At 25.6% G+C, this 20,921-nt stretch overlaps 1 protein-coding gene across 1 annotated transcript in view; it reads left to right on the forward strand.

Annotated features, from left to right (window-relative positions):
• LOC111675808 (homeobox protein 2) overlaps nucleotides 1–20,921 on the forward strand; it is a 162,385-nt gene that overhangs the window by 22,536 nt on the left and 118,928 nt on the right. The window contains exon 2 of the mRNA XM_046949238.1: nucleotides 7,014–7,065. The gene's annotated coding sequence lies outside the window, so the exon portion shown is untranslated. The remainder of the gene's footprint in view (nucleotides 1–7,013; nucleotides 7,066–20,921) is intronic.

Here is a 20,921-nt window from a genome sequence, read left to right on the forward strand (position 1 = left end):
CTGGACACGAAATTTCAAAACCAAGATGTGAGGTCAGATTCAATTATTTTTTAGGTTTAGATTTTTTTTAATTTTGTTGACCGTTATTACTTTTTTATTTTTAGTTTATTTTTGTAAGAGGTGTAGCGCCCAAAATTATTTCGATTATTGCTGTAGGCTTCAAAATCACTAAGGTCACCTTAAATAATAACCATTTAAATGACAATATATCACAAAGTATGAGAATGGATATTCTTTCAGTGACTGTGAGTTTGTTGGTGTCCCCGAACGCATGGGTATGATGACTGTAATGACCTTTTTGTTTTTGTAATCTTCAACAACAATTGTGTTGGTTTGGGTTTTTTTCCATGCTTTATCACACTTGACAATTTTTGCACTTGACTGAACGTGGGTTTGCGACCGTTTTGTATGTTCGTTTATTTTAGATTAGAAAAAAAACCGTTAGTGGCAATGACTTTGTGGTGGCCAGTTAGTTTTATAATAATATTATACGTTTTTTTTTCGCTTCTTGTGTGTTGTTTGCTATATGAGTATTTTTTTTGCACAAACCCATTACTGTTTATAAATGGCAGCAGTGTGTTTTCTCAACACATGGCTTAAAGTCTACCACAAACTTTCATATACATTCATACATACATTTACCACTAAACATATACGTATACTAACAAAACTTAAAATTTAGTTTACCCCTACAGATTTAGTGATTCTACTGATCACTCTGTATGTTTGTTAAATTCATTTTTTTTGTAGATCCCATAAATAACGAATAAATTTCCAAAACAACTCATGAAAATATTATCAAAAATACAACATTATATATAGCAAAACACAAGAAAACCCATAGCAGCAGTAAACTATTCCTTGTTTTACAGTTGAAAATCATAACAAAATATTTGGAAGAGTTCGTTTCAGATACTAGGGATAGAAACAATTTATGAATGAAACTTGATTTTTTACCACATAAAAAAACTCTCCTGTAAAAACTTTCATTACCATGTAAGGAGTTAAAATGCAAAAAGTACTTACACAATATCATTTTATATGTCATTATTTTAACACGGTGATTGCATTAGAGGCATGTTTTTACCACAAACGCTAACAAGTAATCAGAAAAAGTATACAGCATTTATAGTTTCACAGACAAGAGAAATTTTTAATATAACACATTATTAATATCTTATTAGACTACTGCTGTGTTATCCAGATCAAGTCCATTTATTACCTTGATATATTTTATTTTTTCTTCTCAAAAAAAAAAAAAGTTTATAAAAACAAAGACAATAAAGGGTATACAAAATTCAGCATGACCGAATTTAATATTTTTACTTATTTTTATGTGTATTCGTATACGTATGAGTATTATAGAAGCAATTGCTTTTTAATTAAGCCTCATATTCCAAGTGCAAGTGTGTATTTAATTGTTACTTGAATGCGTTTTTTTATTTTCTACAAAAAGTTTTATTTTTATACTTTATTTAATATTTTTATAGTTTTCCACTAGTGCTTTTAGAACAAGAGCGTTTTTAAATCAAGGCTGATTTTTAACTTTTTTCATTTTTCTTTTTTGCTTAAATTCAAATTGTTTAAATATTTATTTTAATTAATGTATTTTAATGGTTTTAGATACGTTTGAGTTTTTGTTATTATTTGTTTTTGTTTGTGTTAAATATTTTATTGAAATTAAAAAAAAATGTTATTCATTGAAATAATTTGTACTATTCAAAACATAATTTTAATAATTAGATAATATATTAAAAATAAATTTTGTAAAAGCATTCACTGATCTACTAGTAGTAGATACATTTTATATCTTATATAATTACATAAAATGCTAACATTTTATCCTGTATCAAAATTTTTAGTTAGGTAGTCATCTAAGACACTTTTCAAGGAAAACGAAATTTTAATTACATAGACCGACAAATTTCTCATGTGGGATTTGAGATATCGTGTCCTGAATTATTAAAATTATAAGTTTAAAAAATATGTAATGTTATAGGCCATCAGAAAGTTAATTTTTTCAGCATTCTTCCAAATCTTTTAAGATCTGTTGCATTTGCAGAATTTGTATCATTATTATAAACCTCTAGATATATTTCAAATTGATTGAAAACATTAAAATTGAGTTATTGATTTAATAAAGCAATTAAAAAGTTATAAATGATTACATTAGTTTACAACGATTTTGCTCATGATAGAAAACCTATATGGATTTCTTTATTTTGGCCGTCTAAGTCTAGAAAAAATATTTAAAAAAAAACTAGGACGTCAAATGTTAAAAAGGGTTAAATTATGAGGAAAAAAAAATAAATATATTAGTTTTTTATACAAAAAATTTTACTGGTCTTCCTCACAACTCTCTAACAATGGATTTCTGTCACAAAAATATTAAAAATTACGTTGTAATAATTTTAAATTTTGGTAAATAAATGTCATTTTTATCACTCACACTTCCAAGTGTTTTCCAAAAAATTATGAATGGGCATGTAAGAAATGAACTATGATCAGATCCGTAAGTTTGTAATTCAGGAATAAAACGTTAACAATTTTTTGTAATTTATTTTTTTTTTAATTAAAAAAAATTATCAAAAAATAGGGCCAAAAATAAAAAAATCTGATAAAGAGTGGGTTAATTTTATATAATTGATTTTTTTTCTGAGTTGATTGTTAGGTCTCCAAAACAGGTGCAAGCACCCAAAACTTTTATTATTAAAACATTAAATTTTTATTCTCAAATATTTAACCATATTTGCAAAAATTTTGAATAATTAAAGTAAATACGGTTTATAACAAAAAGTAAGTTTTTCCGAAAATCGAAAAATGTCCAGAAAATAACCACTTGGAACTATTTCCGTTTAAAAGCTTCTTAAAGTTTCATACTGGGAAAAGATCAGACTTTGTTTAAAAGCTTTTATTAAGTTGATGATTGTGAAGATTTAAGAAGTTATGTCAAACATCCATGTTTCTCCCATTGTTTTGGGTCATCTTTTTATGATAATTATTATAGGCCTTTCATTTATCTTTCATTTCGAAAATCAATTTTTTCATTTGTTTTTTTGTTTAAGTTATAAAAAAGATCTAATCTGTATCAAATCAACTTCAGTGGGTTGCAATTAAAGAGTTATTGAATTTAATGTTGACATCAAAATAAATAGTTTTGGCAACAGAAAGTGCTCGTCTGAACCATAGTGATTGGTACGTAAAATTGTTATGGCACTTTTTATGTCATGTGCTTAAATTTTCAAAAGCTATAAGGTTGCAATAACTTTTAAAATTTCAATGAAAATATATAATTAATCATATCATGAACCTTTCCATACACATAATTTTGTTCGAATCGTTGACTATAATCTATCAAATTTAAATGAGATTCCTCAAAAGTCTTGATGAAAATTTTGGAAAATATTTTTTTGTTAATTTTATAAAAACCTACAGGGCTGTTGTATTTCCAAAAATAATCAAAATTGAAATTCTTTTGAAATGTTGTATCTTATTTTCTGCAATAAGTCATGCGTTAAATGTAGTTTTAAAAAAAGAACTAAATATGTATTGAAATTTTTGTTATCTTTCTAACGTACATACATACGTTTGTATGTGGAAATAATACAAATAATAAAAGAAAATTAATTACAATGTACTATTCTTTTTTAAAAACATTAAATAATAAAACAAATGTTTATTTTAGTAAAATAAAAAATGATTTGCGAGAAGTTACATGATTTAATTTGTTAAAAAATATTTACCTTTCTAGTAAAAATTATGACTAACTGTACTATGAGTTTCGAGTTAAGGAGAAATGTTCAAATATTAAGGAAAATTATTTTTGTATAAAGTCTAAACCCTAAGAAACATTTTTATTAGGGTGTCCCGTATTTCATTTTTTTGAGGTTAATTAACTAAATACGAGAAAAATTAATTAATTGATCTCAGTACAACATGTTCAAGCAACAATTTCGTAATTTTGTGATTCTCGTGGGAAAAATAATTAAAACTTTTGTTAGTGTTTCTCTGTTACGAAAGACGATTTTTAGTGTATTACAAATTTCAGACAATTCTATAAAATTCTGAGATGGACTAAATTCCAAAAAAATCATTTTGTGGACCAAAAACACTTTACAGAAATTTAAAAATTGTTTTTTCCATAATCAGCTCAAAATTGCGCAATTATTCAGTGAAATTTTAAGATTGTTTTTTCCATAATCAGCTCAAAATTGCGCAATTATTCAGTCCCATATCCTATTCAGAAGTATTTCTACATAAATTCTTTAAAACGCTGTTCCTCGGTACACTCTAACACTTATGCTTAGAAATAAACAAATATTTATTTATTTATTCATTTTAAATATAATAAAGCATGTACGTATGTACATATATTAACAAATAAAAGAATTTTAGAAAAACAGTAAATACTTTTTGCAATGAATACTATTTAACAAAATTTAATATAAATTAAAACTGTTTATTTGTATTTGCCGTATGTTATTTATTATTTATTATTTGTCTTACTTTGTGCATTTTACCAACTATGTATGTCCTTAATATAATTTATTTGAAATTATTCTTCTACGATTAAGTGTGTGCTTGTATATTGTTTTTGTTGAAATCTGTTGAAAAACCCAGAAAATGAAAACATTTGTTTAATTAAATTCAAGTTCTTTAGAAACAAATAAACACAATGAGTTATGGACAATTGTGTGTCAAATAATAGCATAAATATTTTTCAAAGCATATTTGTTAAACAATTTCATATATAGTTTTATATACTTATCATATTTGTCAATAACAACTTCATATTGTTCTTATTACATAGAAGTACTTTTATAACATCTTATTACTAATGTGTTATATAAATACTTTCAAATTCATTATTCATTTTCTGCGTAAAGCTGTGGAAGCTGTATAAGTTTTTTACACGATTTACATTGACTGATTTTTCTAATTAGTTGTAAATAATTGTAATAAGTAGGTTAATAGGAGACTATATCAACTTTTTTTGAGGCCTAATTACTATGAAAAATCAGCCAGACAGACACTTGTTCTAAGGAGTTACTATAGAAGTGTAGTGCTATATTTTTGCATATTCTAGTTTTCTTTTCCTCTTTTGTTTAAATAAAATTTTTAGTTCGTCTCTATACATGTTTACAATTATAAGGATTTCATTGCTGTTCAACAAAAAATACAGTAATGTTGATCATTAATTTCAATTAAATTGATTTATGTGGTACATATTCTTTAGTCTATAACAATTATTTCAAAATTATTTCACAAAGTATGCGCCCCCCTTCCCTTGTAAAAAAATTTCATTCACTATCAAAACAATCAGGCAGGCGTACAAACAATCAGGCAGGCGTAATACAAACTGACTGAAGTAAAAAACAACCCACTCAAATATCCTGTAGGTTATATTATGCGAAGATTAAATCCGTTGTTGTAACAAAATATTTAAAACTAATAGAATTTTTGAAAATGTTAAACAAAAAGGTCGACAAAATAAAAATTTCAATACAAATTTGAAAATTTATTATTGACCATATCGTTAATGTATTTAATCAGTTGAACTGAAATTATCACAAGGGGGACTAGTCGTTAGAATTGTTGGGTATATTGCAGTATGAAATATTAGTTAATATGTATGTTTGTATTTTCTTGTTTAGTTGTTTGTATATTAGAAAATCTCAGCATTTGAAATAAAATACAACAAGTACAATATAATACATATATACAAAAAATAATAAAACAAATAGAAAACCACAAGTAGTATGTATAACAATCATTAATTCAAGTGAGCCTTTAGGATTTCATAATAATTAAGATTTAATTTTTCTCTCTGTTTGCCATTATTCTACCACTGTTTCCGGTTCTCTTTAGACCCATACCTCACTATCGTCTTTTTTGCATGTTTTTCTTTATAAAGAGATGCATGGTAAATATTTTAAATTGTAAAAAGGGAATTTTTTTAAAAAAAAGGTACTGTTTATGTACTAAATGAACAAAAATGCTAATCATTGTTTAGTCAAAATAGTACCAACATTTTTATCTTTCCCCTCTCACATACTAAATACTATCCTTATGCTGTTGTTTATGGCAAATAAATGAAGTACAATATTACTTGAAATAATTTTTTCTTAGCACTAAATGATTTAAAATAATATTTTTTGTTGCCAAAGCGGTCGTTGCTATTGCTGTTGTACAGCTCTTTTTAAATATGATACTGATGTTTCTGCTCCTGCCATAGCTGTTGCTGTTGGTGATGGGTTATTGTTTCAGGCATAATTTTTTTCTTTCAGCTTCCTTTACTTTACCAATTTGTTCTGCCTAAAGGCAAAATACTGAGAAGAAGCCTGTGACTTAAAATAGATGTATGTATGTACGCTTGGCAATAACGACGGACATTATAAGAATATAAACTGTTAGTTGAGATTTTGATTAATTAAATGTGATTTAGAAAAAAACAGTAGTACTGTTTTCATAATGTTTGTGATTTAATAGCAAATTTTGTTTAATTAATTATAACAATAAAATTAATCTCATTATACAATGGTTTAGAATTTGTTATTTAACTCTTTTTGGTAAGTTTTTATTTTTTAGAATGATTGCCGATAATGTGGTTTATTTTTAAGTTATTTTCATTTAATTAGAAAATTAATGATAACCATTTATAGATTTTAAGGCAACAGTTTTATTGTTGTATTCAAAAGTTTTAAATAACTCAATTTAAACTATCAATTATTAAAATCTTGTAGGATGATTTATGACATTAAATACTGAATATTTTATTACATTTTCAGTGTTGTTGTGCTTTTCAATGTCAAATAATTATTTTAGCAGAATATTTTTTCCTAGATTTTGCTGGGATACTATTCAAACAGCTTTAAATAACTCTATCAACAAAAAAATTTAAATATTTATAAACCTAACATATCAAAGAAAACTTTAGTACTTTTTATATTAAAAATTTACTTATTTCTTAATAAATGCTCTAATTTAATTTAGATTTTTCTTTTTATTTCCAGCAAGTTCTCGAAAATTTGTCATTTTCTTGGCTGCGAAATCTAATTTAAATTGGTAAGTAATTGAAAACGTTTTTTGAAATAAATATTTAAAAGAAGAGCAAAACTAAATAGAGTACCATTTACTAAAAATTAATAATGTGGTTTTTTTCTCACTCCATTCAAAAATACACAATTTGATTATGTAGGGGAAGATGAAGTATATTATAGCTGCTGTTACAATAAATGACAATGACAGGTATTCATTTATTAACCAAAACCATACAATTACTAATACTCTTGACTTTAGTGTTCGTAAATAAATACCATATAACCATATAATTCTGGGGTTGTCAGTAGCTGTTCAAATATCTATTTATTCCAAATAACTTTTAGTGCAAAAAAAAAAAAAAACACAAAAATAAAATATTTGCGTTGTGGTTTACATGTCAAAACCTTTGATGTTGTTTTTTCTTTTGGTTACTTTTTCATTTAATTTTGTATGTTTTCTTAACTTCCCATACCAAACAATTTGTTTTAAAACAAAATGCAAATTTATTTCGTTGTTACTTACATCTTAAAAAAGGGGGCTGCACTGATGACGCTGTTGTCGGTCTCTTACAATGACAATTATGTTTACACAACATTTGAACTTTTTGAACTTTGTAATTTGTACATTGTCTATTTTTTTTTTGAAAAGAAACTGTATTTAAATATTTTGTGAGTTTACTACTACTATTTATTAAAGTGGTTTAAAGTTAAACATGATTTCCTAGAAATATTATGTAATAAATGAGGTACTAAAGTAAACTGTTTAAAAATATTATATGTAAGTGTTTGTACTTCTTTATACCCTACATCACTATAATGACGACTGTGCAAATGTTTGTAACTCCCATTTCGCCTCAGAATTACATTCTAAATCCATTTAGCTATGTCGGTCTGTCCGTCCGTCTGTCTTTCTGAATGTCTGTGTGTTCATATATGATGCACTTTTCAAAATAATTTTATGTAATTATTATATGACACATACCTTCTTTTGACGCAAAGAGGATGAATATTGACATTGTTTGAAATCCGTCCATTATTTTGCCTTGCCTCCACCGGTTGGGGCTTTTCAGCTCATAAGTATGTCAAATGTTCTTGTGTCTCTCCTGTGTCTGATACTGTGAATTGTCGTAATAATCGGAATTCATTTTGATTTCATTATTAAATTTCTTTATATAAAAATTTTTTAAAAATTTTCTTAAAATAGAAAAATTTCTTTTTATAGAATTTTTACAAAAAATTCTTTTTTTTACAAAAAAATTCTATAAATTTTCTTTTTAAACGAAATTTTCTGTAAGCTTTCCTTTTATATAAATTAAGTTTGTTTTCTTTGACGAGTAACTTTCTATAAACAAAAACTGAGAAGTTGTAAAAAGTCTCTGAATTATTTATCAATAATCTTCTTATATGTTTTATTTTTAGTTGTAATATTTTCTAGCAATATTTTATAGAAATTTTAATCCTACCAAATTATTTGAAAAAAAAACAGAAAATAATTTTTAATTTAATAATCTTACCAAATTATTTGAAAAAAAAACAGAAAATAATTTTTTGTCTCATCTGAATTTTTAACCACAAATCAAAATATTTTCTTAACAAAATATTTTATGCAAAATTTTCTTTCCCGTAAGCTGTATTTGCCATTTCATAATTCTTGTCAACATCAGTATTTCGTTTTTTTTCATCACAAATTATTTACTTTATTTTGCAATTGCAATGAAAAAAATAAACAAATATAAGAAAAACTAAAATGAAAATTTAACAAACAAACCTGTTGACAATATAATCAGCTTTAAATGAAAACTGAAACTTTGGAAAATTTCTCTCTTTTTTCTTTGTTGTTTGAGAAAATATAATGACCAACTAACAAGACTAGAAAAAAAGGAAAATTATATAAAATATAACTAGAGAAAAACAATACAACTCTAGTAATACAATCTGAGCCCTTCAAGCAAAAAGTACACACAAAAAGAAATGAACAAAAAATAAATCCAAAACTGAAACTGGTACTTTCACATAATTTCACTTTTTGACAGAAACTGCAGCAGTAGTATCATTTAGAAATGGCCAACAATAGCAACAACAATCAACAGCATCAGCAAACAATTGCAATTTAAGTAAGACCAACTGAAATTCGTATTACAAGTCAAGTAGTCAGCCAACCATCCAACCAACTAAACAATTAAACAACAGGAACTTAATAAAACTGCTATGGCAATAATAAAACAAACAAGTTGAAAAGTATATTTAGACATGGCCGACCATATAATACTTTACATCCTGAGTATATTTTAAAATTATTAATTATACATAAAGGAACTTTTATATATAATTATATGGGACTTAGGATCAAATTGCCGCTCCTAAAAATATTGCGAAATATGTTGAATTTTATCGCAATACTACTTAGTTTAAGGGCCAACATTTTTGTGCGTTACAAACATCATCAAAAACGCACAATCTCATCCCTACTATGGTGGTGTACAGTTTTAAAAGTACTAACGTTGACAACACTGCTAACAGCATAAGCAAATAATAATACCACTTCTTGCAATAGCTCTTTAAGAAGATAAAATGATAGATACTTCTTGCATTAAACAAACGTAATCACAGAAAAAATTAGAAATAGTTAATAGTTAATGTTAATAAATAAATGTAATTTATTAGATTTTCTTTACACTATCGTTGCAAAAACGTATTTTAAAAATCTTGAATTAAAAAAACATACTAGTAATGACTTAAATAAGTCATTACTAGTATGTATAAAATATTTGACAAGTATATATATTAGTTACTCAGCAAAAACCTCTCATGGAGGCACGTACTTTATGGCACACTTAATTGTTTATTGTCTAAGAGCAAAATTACTTAAAATTCATGGATTTAAAAGTGCCTTTTAATGAAAAAAGGTTTAATTTAGCAAAGCCGATATTGAAAATTCCCCAAAATCCTGCACCGGGAATAAAAGTATTATTTCCCTAAATTCTTAACAAATTTTCTAATACATTTCTTATTTTAAAGTGCCACAATGTCCATGGCCATTTTAACACTTTTTAGAATTGTCATAACATCCATGTACACTATAAAACCTTTTGGTGTGTCATAAAGTCCATGGACATTATGTCACTGGACATTATGACACATCACCCATTACTAGACGTACAATATTTTTGTTGAATTTTTAATAACAGATGTCTCTTTAAGTTTACATAACAGATCTACATTTTTAATCATCACTTGTTTGGTAACTATAGATTTATTTTCAATAAAACAACAAATGGTACCTGTCCATTTCTGCTGTTGGCAAACAAAAACTTTCGTAATAAATAAGTAACTTTAAATTGATCAGAAAACTAATTTTAAGTCAAATGAAACAGAATGAAAAAATAACAAAAAACTTTAATAAAAAAATATTTTGGAGAAAAACCTAACAATCAAAAGTTGTTTAGGTAAATAATAAATAAAAACTAAAGGCTGACTGAAAAATTAAATTAAAGATATAAGTATTTTCTGTGAAATAATAAAGACTTACACTTGTTCTTCTTTACCAAATTTAAACAATGCACTAACTAACAATAAAACTACAAAAGGAAAAAAAAACAGAGTGACATTTTAAAGTTAAAACAAAGGGGCTTTTTATAGTTATTTGAAGTTTTGCTGGTACTCTTTAGAAGCTACAACAGCAAAGCTTTAATACAACAAGTACTATGAAAAACACTGCTTTTATCTATGGCTCTCATAAACACTTATACATACGTTGTACTACAGTATTATGTTTTGATTTTCTAAAATCACAGGTTGTTGCAATGCCCTCTGTGATAGCATTTCATTATTATATGTATGCAACTAAACTACTATTTATTCATACTTTTTGCAACTCACAAATAGAAAATAAATAAAAGTGTAGGTTGTAGTGTATAAGTTTTCTGTAAAGGTAACAACAAAATTATGAAAATAAAATAATTATTAGGAAATTTTTCCCATTTACCTAACAAACTGTATTGGGTAAAAAGTTTTGTAACAAAAACAGCAACATAAAAGTTTATTGCATTTAACTGCATAAAAATGACATCTACGCAAAAACTATGAAATGTAAAAGAAAGAAGAAAACCTCAAGTATATTTACAAAAAAAAAAACAAGTAGCAGACCCTAAAGAGTTGTTGCTTTGAAAATTTTTAAAGAAATGAAAACAAAGAAGTAATAAGAGTCAAAAAAAGTACCATAGCAAAACTAGTAGCATAACAATCTGAAAAATCTGCATACAGGAATTTAGATAGAAATTTGTATTTTTTATTTGTAAAAGACACATAGTGCATACACAGATATATATACCCTGCAGTTCGGTGGGACAATTTCAAATTACCTATTTAAGCCATGACTTGAAAACCACTAAACAACCTGGAGATCAGTCGTTACTACATAGATTGCAAAGTGATAGAAAGATATTCGAAAGGGCTCAATACAATGAATAAGAGCCAAACAGGTGGTCCTAATTCAAACAGTTCGTTTTGCTCACACAATACAATATATAATTTCAGAAAAACCTAGTAATGGCTTGTACTTACTCATCATCTTAAATTCTGCATTACATGTAAGCAGTTTAATAAAAACTTACTATTAAACTACTTATTCATTGACGATGTCATTAAATCGCTTACAAATAAGTATTTAAATAAGTCGTTACGGGTAGTAATGATGTAACGTGCAGTTACCTAAAGTGTTGTAACTACCAAGTGGTTTTTGTCAACTTTTGTATGAGAAATCAAATAATTTTTGAATAAATCAATCACGAACCGAAGTACCGTGTATGTTACAATTTGTTCTCAGGCAAAAAAACTTAACTAGAACCCGAACCCAGTCGTTTATCGACCGAGAGACGAATTATAGTTCGTAGTTAGTTGCAACTAATAAACCCTAATAAACCGATGGTGAGCTGAAAAATTCATCTCATTGGATTGTATCCATAGTTGTATTATATTATCGATAGTTGATCGTTGTATTTTTTAGCTAGTAATAGTTAGCCGACGAAAGCTGAAAAGTCGAATGTCGTTAGCCGACCGAGAGACAAAAAATCTATCTTGAAAAACGGAAATGATATTCAGAACAAATGTTAAATGTCTTTTGATATTCCTGCATTACTATTACTTCTTACTTATTTACAATTGTTTCTGTAGGTATAAATTGAAATTTATGCAAATGGATTACAAAAAATTCCTGTCTTTAGAGCAATTGTTATACAGTACTTAATGTGATACACAATGCTTTCCTTCATACTTGAAAAATTTCAGTTTATTAGAAAGCAAAGCTACGTAAAGAATATTTTTTTCATTTGTCATATCTGTTTTTTCAAAAAGGCAACTTTAACTTTAAAGAATCCTTTTTCCATTATTGAACAATTTTTCCAATTTTTAACAATTTTTCCTTTTAATAATATACCTATAAAATGTTGCTATAGTTTTTAGTCAAAGACTAAATTAACTTTTTGCAAATTTAATTTTCGTTATGGCCTTAAACTCTGAAAAAACAACATAAAATTTCTCACATACAAATTTTCACATAATTTTCCAATCTACTCTGCCACACCCTAATCAAACGCAAACACTAGTGAGCCAGTAACTGCACTTGCATATTTGTTGCAAGATTCATTTAAATTAACAACCTGTAATAAAAATCAAATTACGCACACATAGCCATGAATTTGCTTGAATTCAAATGTTGAAGCTAATGTTTTCTAACTGCTGCAATTCATGATCAGATGTTAGGCATACTCATACACACTTATATTGAAATAATAAAAACAGATAGCCACATTCTATTTGCAAATCTTCATTTTGATTATACAGTTAAGTTATTCATTATCTTTAGCTATTTGAATTGTAAAAAAAAAGTTAATAAAATTTTGAATTTTCTTGTAGCTGTTTTATTACATTGTAAAGTAATCATAAAAATATTAAATAATTTTGCTACTGTTGTGAAAGCAATTTCAATTGCAGATACAGAAACTGCAGCCATTGATTACCAATTAAGTGCTTAAGTACATAGTATTATCGTATCTCATAAACACTAGATTACAGCTTATTATAGATTATATTGTACATAGATGCATACATAAGTAAGTTTATTTGTATATAACTATTTCTTTTGCATTTTTTGTTTGAAATTAATCAAGGACAATTGAAATTAGTTTTTTCTTTTGAACAATTTGATTTTTGTAGAAAATTTTCAGTATTTTTGTTCTATAGAAAAGTGTCGGAACATTTTTTTTTCTTTGTAAAAACTTTTTCGTTATATAAAATAACCGAAAAAATTGTATTTTTTGATTTTTAAAATTTTTTACATAGAAAACTTTTGACAAATTTTCTTTTTATAAAAACGAGATATTTCATTCTTAAAAAAAAATTAAGACATCTTTTATAAAAATATTATTTTCATAGAAAATATGTTCAATGAAAACATTCCGTTAAATTTTCTATTTCTGTATTAAAGAAATATTTCTAAAAAATGCTTTATTTTTATCTTTATAGAGAATTTTTTTAAATTTTTCTCTATGCAGGAAATAAAAAATATTTTCTTTTTGTTAAATATTTTAGAGAAATTTTAATTTTATTGAAATTTTTTTATTAAGGAGGTTATTTTGTAAATCTATCACTTCACTTGATTTTTCATATAAATTATTTTTGTATTTTCAAAAATTTTTATGAAAATAACGCAACGTAAAGTGCGTTAAAAAAAAAAATTATAGAAAATTTTCAAAAAAAAATGTTTTTTTTTTTTTATAGAAAGTAAACACTTATTAATTATTTTTATTGAAAATTTAAAGTAATTGTTTTTATATATACAAATTTTAAAAATTTTGTTTAAGAAAATTGACCAGAATTTTTATTGAACATTTTGTAGAACTTTTTTTATAGAATTTTTTTTTAGATTTTTTTTTTTGGAAATTTTTATCTTTTAATTGATATTTCAAAGAAATTTTATTTTTATTAAAAAATTTAAAGAATTTTTTATAGAAATTTTTTTTTAATTTTTATCTTTTAATTGATATTTCAAAGAAATTTTATTTTTATTGAAAAATTTTAAGATTTTTTTTCATAGAAAAATTTTCTAAAAATTTTTATCTTTTAATTGATATATCAAAGAAATTTTATTTTTATTGAAAAATTTAAAGAATTTTTCTTTCTATTAAAAATTTTAAGGAAGTTTTCGAAAATTTCGTTTAAGAAAACTAACCAGAATTCTCTACTTTTATCTCATAATTCTTGAGAATTTTTTCTTAATAGAAAATTATCCTAAATTGTCTCTTTAAAGAAAATTTTCAAAAAATCTCTTTATTGGTAATTTTTTATATAAGATTTTTTAATTTTATTTAATTAAATTTTTAATTAAATTTAATTTAAATTTTTAGAGGACATTTTGAAAAAAAAAACAATATCTTTCTCGGAAATGTATAATAAATTTCTTCTCCCTTTCTAAAAATTTCTAATAAATTTCCTGATTTTCTCTAAATATATTTCTCGATAAGTTAATTTAATTTTCTACATCATATATAAAACAATTACATCATATTTACAAATAATCTATTCATCATTTTACACCTCACATATAAATGCATCATTCTTCGAAGGTCTGTCTGCTAAGCAACGAAATCAAAAGTCAATGTAACAATTTAATGAGACCAACAAATAAGCACAAAACTCACGTATTCACGTTTTTATGTAATCAAATTATAGCGTTTATTAATTTTTTAAGCGATTTTCTTTTTTTACTCTTCTTTTTGAACACTTTTCAGTATATTTGTTCATACTTGTTTTGTGAAAATTTCGAAAATCATAATTTTAAGTTGATTGTTTAAAGTTGTTAAACAAATCGTGATGAGTTTAAACAATTTTTGCCACAAAACCCAAGAGGCTTACTTACAGTCTGTCTAAGTCGAGTGAAAGATCTATAACATTATAAACCACACACATAGTAATTATGTGATAGTTGTATTTGTTATTTTAAATTAATATGCAGCATGTTGCAGCTTATTGATGCTGCAAGTGCTTAAAGATTTTCAAAATATGTTGCTTATTATTGTTTATACAAAAAGTGTTTGGTTTGTATAAAAAGAGGATTTTTATTTAAATTTTAAGTAGTTGATTGTTTAGTGTAGCAGCAAAAATTTATATTTAATTGTATGATAGAGTATTTCTTTATAATAGTGGGTTTTATTTATTGTTGAAGTTTAAGGCGAGGTTGTTGAAATTTTTACTAAGAAAGGAGTTTTGAAAGAAATAAGAAATAGATTTTGTTTAAAACATCAATTTTAATATTTTCTCTATAAAAAAACTCCAAGAAATAAAATTGTTTTAACATAAAAAATTTAAAAAATTTTATTAATTGTAAAAATTCTCAAACATTTTTTTATAGAGCAAAAGTTTTAAAAAATATTTTTTTTCTGTGGACATTTTTTAAACATTTTAGAATTTCATCGCAAAATGATGTTTGTAACACTCAATATTTTTGGGTGTTACAAACATCATTACGAATGCATAATATCCCCCCTCTATTGTTGTGAATAAACATTCTAGAAAATTTTTAAAAATAAAAACATTTTCTACAAAATTAAATTTCTTTTAATATAATATTTTTTACAGTAGATAGAAGTTTAAGAATTTAAAATTTAAACTGTAATACAACTAGACAATCCAACTTCCTTTGCACTCTTACCAATGAATTTCTCAATTAAGAATTTATTTATTATTTCAAAAAAATTATTTATTACATACCCTTCAGCCTTGATTATCATATTGTAGACAACTCCCGTCATTTAGTTGAAATGGCCTGGAAAAGAAAGAAAAAATATATATGTACTTTTTGTAGTTTATTTTTAAATTATACTTAAACTTAAATTATGACTATATAAAATACAACAGCAGCAGTACATTGCAATTTGTTGCTGCTTTATATGTATTTTTTTTCTGAAACAAACTACGTGATGATTTTCATTCATGCTAAATAGCCTGCAGAATTTGTATAAAAAAAAAAAATTTTTTTGTTTTTTATTATTTCACATTTTGGTTGATTGCATCAATGTTGTAACTTATGGCCACTTCTTGCTATGAAATATTGTTAAAGTTGAGATAGTTTTACATTGCCCCTTGTTGCAAGTACATTGAAATACATAAAATTTCTTTTTTTCTATATAAATAAATGTATGTAAGCATGCAATGCTATTGAAAACATCTCCTTTTGGACAAAAGAAGGGGTGGAGCAAAAATAACAAAACTTAATTAAACCAATACTTTTTTAATTATTTATTGAAATATTTTTTTCTTCTTTTTTTCAATATGAATTAAAGCAGACTTCTAATAAAAAATGTTGGTTAAATTAATTTTTTTTAAACAAAAATTATAAATTCTAGGATATTGAAAAAATGTATTTCAATTTTATATTTGTTTTATTAATCACTTATGTGGGACGGATATGAAAAAAAGTCTAATTAAACGTTTCACAAATGTTTTTCATTTAACTATAGTTCTAACCACAGAGTTGTTCATAAAAAAATTTAAATCAAGTTTGGCAACCGTTTCGAAACGTTGATGAAGTAGCGGTATCGGTATCGGTATTTTGACTTATTTCGGTATTTGTATTTTAGCGCTATCTGTATTTTGACTTAATTCGGTAACGATATTTAAGCGTTATGGATATTTTGACTTATTTCGGTATTGGTATTTTAGCGTTATAGGTATTTCTACATATTTCGGTATCGCTATTTTAGCGATAACGTTAGTGTACTACAATTATATTTTAGCGGCAATATATAGGACCACTACTGGAATTAAAAAAAGTTAATTTTGTAAGTAGCCCTACATATGGCTTTGACAATTAATCTAATAAACTTCATGGTAATTTTTGGAATATGGTTTTTTAGACTAGCAATGAACTTTTACTAAAATGTATAGTATATTCAATAGTGTAGTCTAAATTTTATTATATATTTAATTTTTCAACTAGGATAACGATAGCGTTATTGGTATTTTAAGTTATTTTGGTATCGACATTTTAGATTTATCGGTATTTAGACTTATTTCGGTATTGCTATTTTAGCGTTATCGTTAAGGTATTTCAGCGGTAACGATAACTTATCGATAACGGTTGCCAATCTTGTTTTAAATACATTAATATTTATAAAAACAAACTTTTAAATAAGTTAATTTAAAATATGTACATATATGTATGTACATAATTTAAATGTTGCAATGATTAACCAGAGAGAATAAGTTGGGTTCTATGGTAATTAACAGTTCTGGTTCTAACACATTGTTATGTGAAAAGTGTACTACATTTATGGTCACCAGATTAGTACTATTTAATAGACATAAGTTTCTAACTTTAACGGTCAAGAACTGCCTGAGTTAGACTGGTCCGAAGTTGATCATACAGGGTTATTTTGACCTATTTGTCCAAGAAAAAAATGGTCGTATTTGTTTTTTTTAATGAGCGTAACTTGTTCTTTGCAAAAATTGTTCAAAGGATTTATATCGAAATTTTATTATTATTAAGAAATTGCTACAATACTAGCTAGGTTGGCTAGCCATGGCATATGTTACACAACACCATCATATATCATCTTAAATTGCGGCCTGTGGCGTACGCAACGCTAAATCGACTCAGAAAGATATTCTCAGCCAATTGATAGGTGTAGTACCAATGTCTTTCAGTATTTCGTCGCGTTAGTTAGTGTTAGTAAACTTAGACCTTCAAATAAGATGAAGATCAGTTTTCAGTAGACTTTGTCAAATTTCGAAAGTTTCAGTATGTTTCAAATTTCATAAATTTATCTTGAATTGTGATCTGTAGTGTAGCGTGCGCACTCAGAAAGTTAGTCTTAGCCAATTGGTATAATTTAAAGTGGGGCCAACATTATTGGATGTTACAAATAGCAGCCAAAACGCATATACCCTTCCCATTATGGTGGTGTAGGGTATAATTATAATTTTTTTTAACAAAAAAGCATAAAATAAATGTTGAAAGTGGACTATTTTTTTTAATTTAAAAATGAAATTTAATTGATACCATAAAAACGTAATGTAATCGGCTTAACTTTTTTTTAACAAACTGCATGTACTATGTGTGAAAATAATTTTTGCTTTTCCCTCCATCAATTAAAATGAGCAGTATAATATTTTCTTATTTCCTTTATACCATCTCAAAATAAGTTTATATTTTATTGGTCTTGGTTTGAAAATTAAGATCTGTTGGTCTATACAATGTATTTTAAAAATCATTAGATTTTTATATAAAATAGTACTGTAAATTAATAGTCAAAATCTGTTATTGAAACTTTTAAAATGTACAAATCTTAAGGTAGGTGACAAATGTTTGCTATATTTTCTTATGTACATTAGGTTTGTTCCAAATATATTTCTTACGTTTCAAAGTAAAATAAGATTTTATTTAAATTTAAGAGCATAACAACTCCCATATATAGTTACTAAATATACTCTACAAGATCAGAAAATTGTATTTTAGTGCGATCCTAATGTACATATTTTTTTTTAATTGATTAAAAATAAGCATGGAAAAATCAAAAGGAATTGTGATAAAAACCTTAAATATTCATTATGTTGCCAAACAATGCAATTCCTGTGTAAATACTGATACTTTCCAGCAGTTTTATTTCCTTCTTTTTTGAAGATTGTTTCTTCCCATTTTTGTGGCAGATGAAATGGTCTCACAAATAAAAATAAACTACATTTAACCAGATTAAATACGTTCAAAAATTGTGTTATGTTAAAAAAATAAAAAAAGAGAATTCATTTAAATGGCATTTGGTAAAAGAAGCTGGAAGCTGGTTGTCGTAAAATAAACGTTAAAAAAATGAAAAAAAGAAATAGTAAAGTATTTATGCTCTACACCATTTCAGAACACTTGTTGGGTTTGCATTGATATTTGTTACGTACAATAATATATTTTTTTAATTCACTGTAAGTGTTCCATATGTCCGTCCTTGTAAAGTTTGTAATCATTTGCAATTTTTAAGATAAATCGTTAAAATATTATTCATGAGATACCATTGTACCAGGAACAACAACAAATCTTATGTTTTTAAATCTAGCACCCATGGAACTGACTCTCTCTGAATAGGGCTTTTGTGCTGTTAAATGTCTACAATTTGCTTATAAAGGCTAATACTGAAATGAATAAATTTATCTTGTACATGCACCAAATTTTATGACGATCGGTCATATTTTTCGCTAGCCAATATATTTTATTTCCCTAATTATTCTCGAGTATAGATTCTCGTATGGAGGGCCCTGCTGGACAACTTCTGTTGCAGTCCCACTATTTAGAAATGTTAATGCTTTAGTATGAGAGGACAGTGGAAATGCAAAAGGATAAAAATTTGAAAATGTAAAACTTTTGAAATTTTTCTTAAAAATAATATAAAGATTATCCATAAAATAAAAAGTTTTATAAAAATTTCTCAAAAATTGTCTATTACATGAAAAATTTCGAAATATTTTCTTTATAATTATTCTTCAAAATCATCTATAAATAGTACACAAAAAAAAATTAAAAAATATATATTAAAAAATTTAAAAAATGTCAATTTATTATAACGCAAAAAGCCTTATTCATAATAATTTATCAAAGGATTATAAGACAAATTTTCGTACAAAATTTGTTTTATAAACCTTTGATAAATTGTTATGAATAAGGCGGAAAAAAATAAAATTGTTTAAATACACTATTGTACAGTAGAGTGTCCCGATGTATAGCCTTTTTAAGAATTTCATGTAGAAATACCTGTAAATCGATGCGTATTAATTTACTAAACATAAGAAAAATAAAGAATATTTTTTTCCGAATTGTCCTCAGTTCCCTACCAGCGATTGAAATTTGAAAATAATAAAATATATTTGATTATTTTGAAATGAGTCTCAAAAATTCTGATTTAGGGAAAAATATTTTTGTAGAGTATTTCTGTTCCACAAAATAATTTTTTGTGGGTTGGATAGGAAATTTATTTTCGTTTTTATCGAAATATGGTTAACATTATTAGTTAATACAAAATGTTAAAAAAATAGTTCTGCATTTATATTATATACCCCTTATAACTTTAAAAAAGTACTACACGGGACATCCTATTGTACCGTATATATATTTTCTTTGGTTTGTTCCTTTATATCCTGGTATTGTTGCATACATATGTACTAGTCTATTTGTTTATTATTTATATAAATAAAATTCCATACCACTCTTAATACAGACACACGCACACAAAGACTCTCTTAGGCTCTCAATAACGTGGTAATGTTTTTTTTCAACACTGCTATCATTCCATTATTTTTTGGTTTATGGTGATAATGCTTTTCTTTTTTTATTCTCCCCTTTGTTGTTATTGTTAAATAGCTGACTGGTTAATTTCTTTGACCAACGATATTCTTCATTTACCACTAGAGATATGGGCACAATGTTTTAATATTCTCTTTGTACTCGAGAACAGTTCATAAAAATATGTGCAAACACAGGCAACAGAAATATATAAATGAGTTCATTTTTTAAAAAAAGAGGGCTTTTGGAGAAAAAAACTGTCCTTCCAATGTAGCTAGTGAATACTACATAAATTAAAACCCATGTACATATGTATGTGTGTGTCTGTATTTTTTAAGCATTTTATAATAACGGTTGTACATATGTATGCGTGAGTATTATTTTCTTTTTTTAATTTTCAAATTTTAACCACACTCTTACCATTATTTTTTATTGTTGTAATAAACTTATGTATGTGTCATCATATTTTGCTGTTTGCAGTTGGTTGGTACTTCCTTTTATTTTTATTTTTTTAAATCTGTACTTATCATCAACCATTTCTGTCCAAAGGTAAACCCTAGTTA

Source organism: Lucilia cuprina, chromosome 4 (assembly GCF_022045245.1).
Source record: "Lucilia cuprina isolate Lc7/37 chromosome 4, ASM2204524v1, whole genome shotgun sequence".
In the NCBI taxonomy this organism is placed as follows: domain Eukaryota; kingdom Metazoa; phylum Arthropoda; class Insecta; order Diptera; family Calliphoridae; genus Lucilia; species Lucilia cuprina.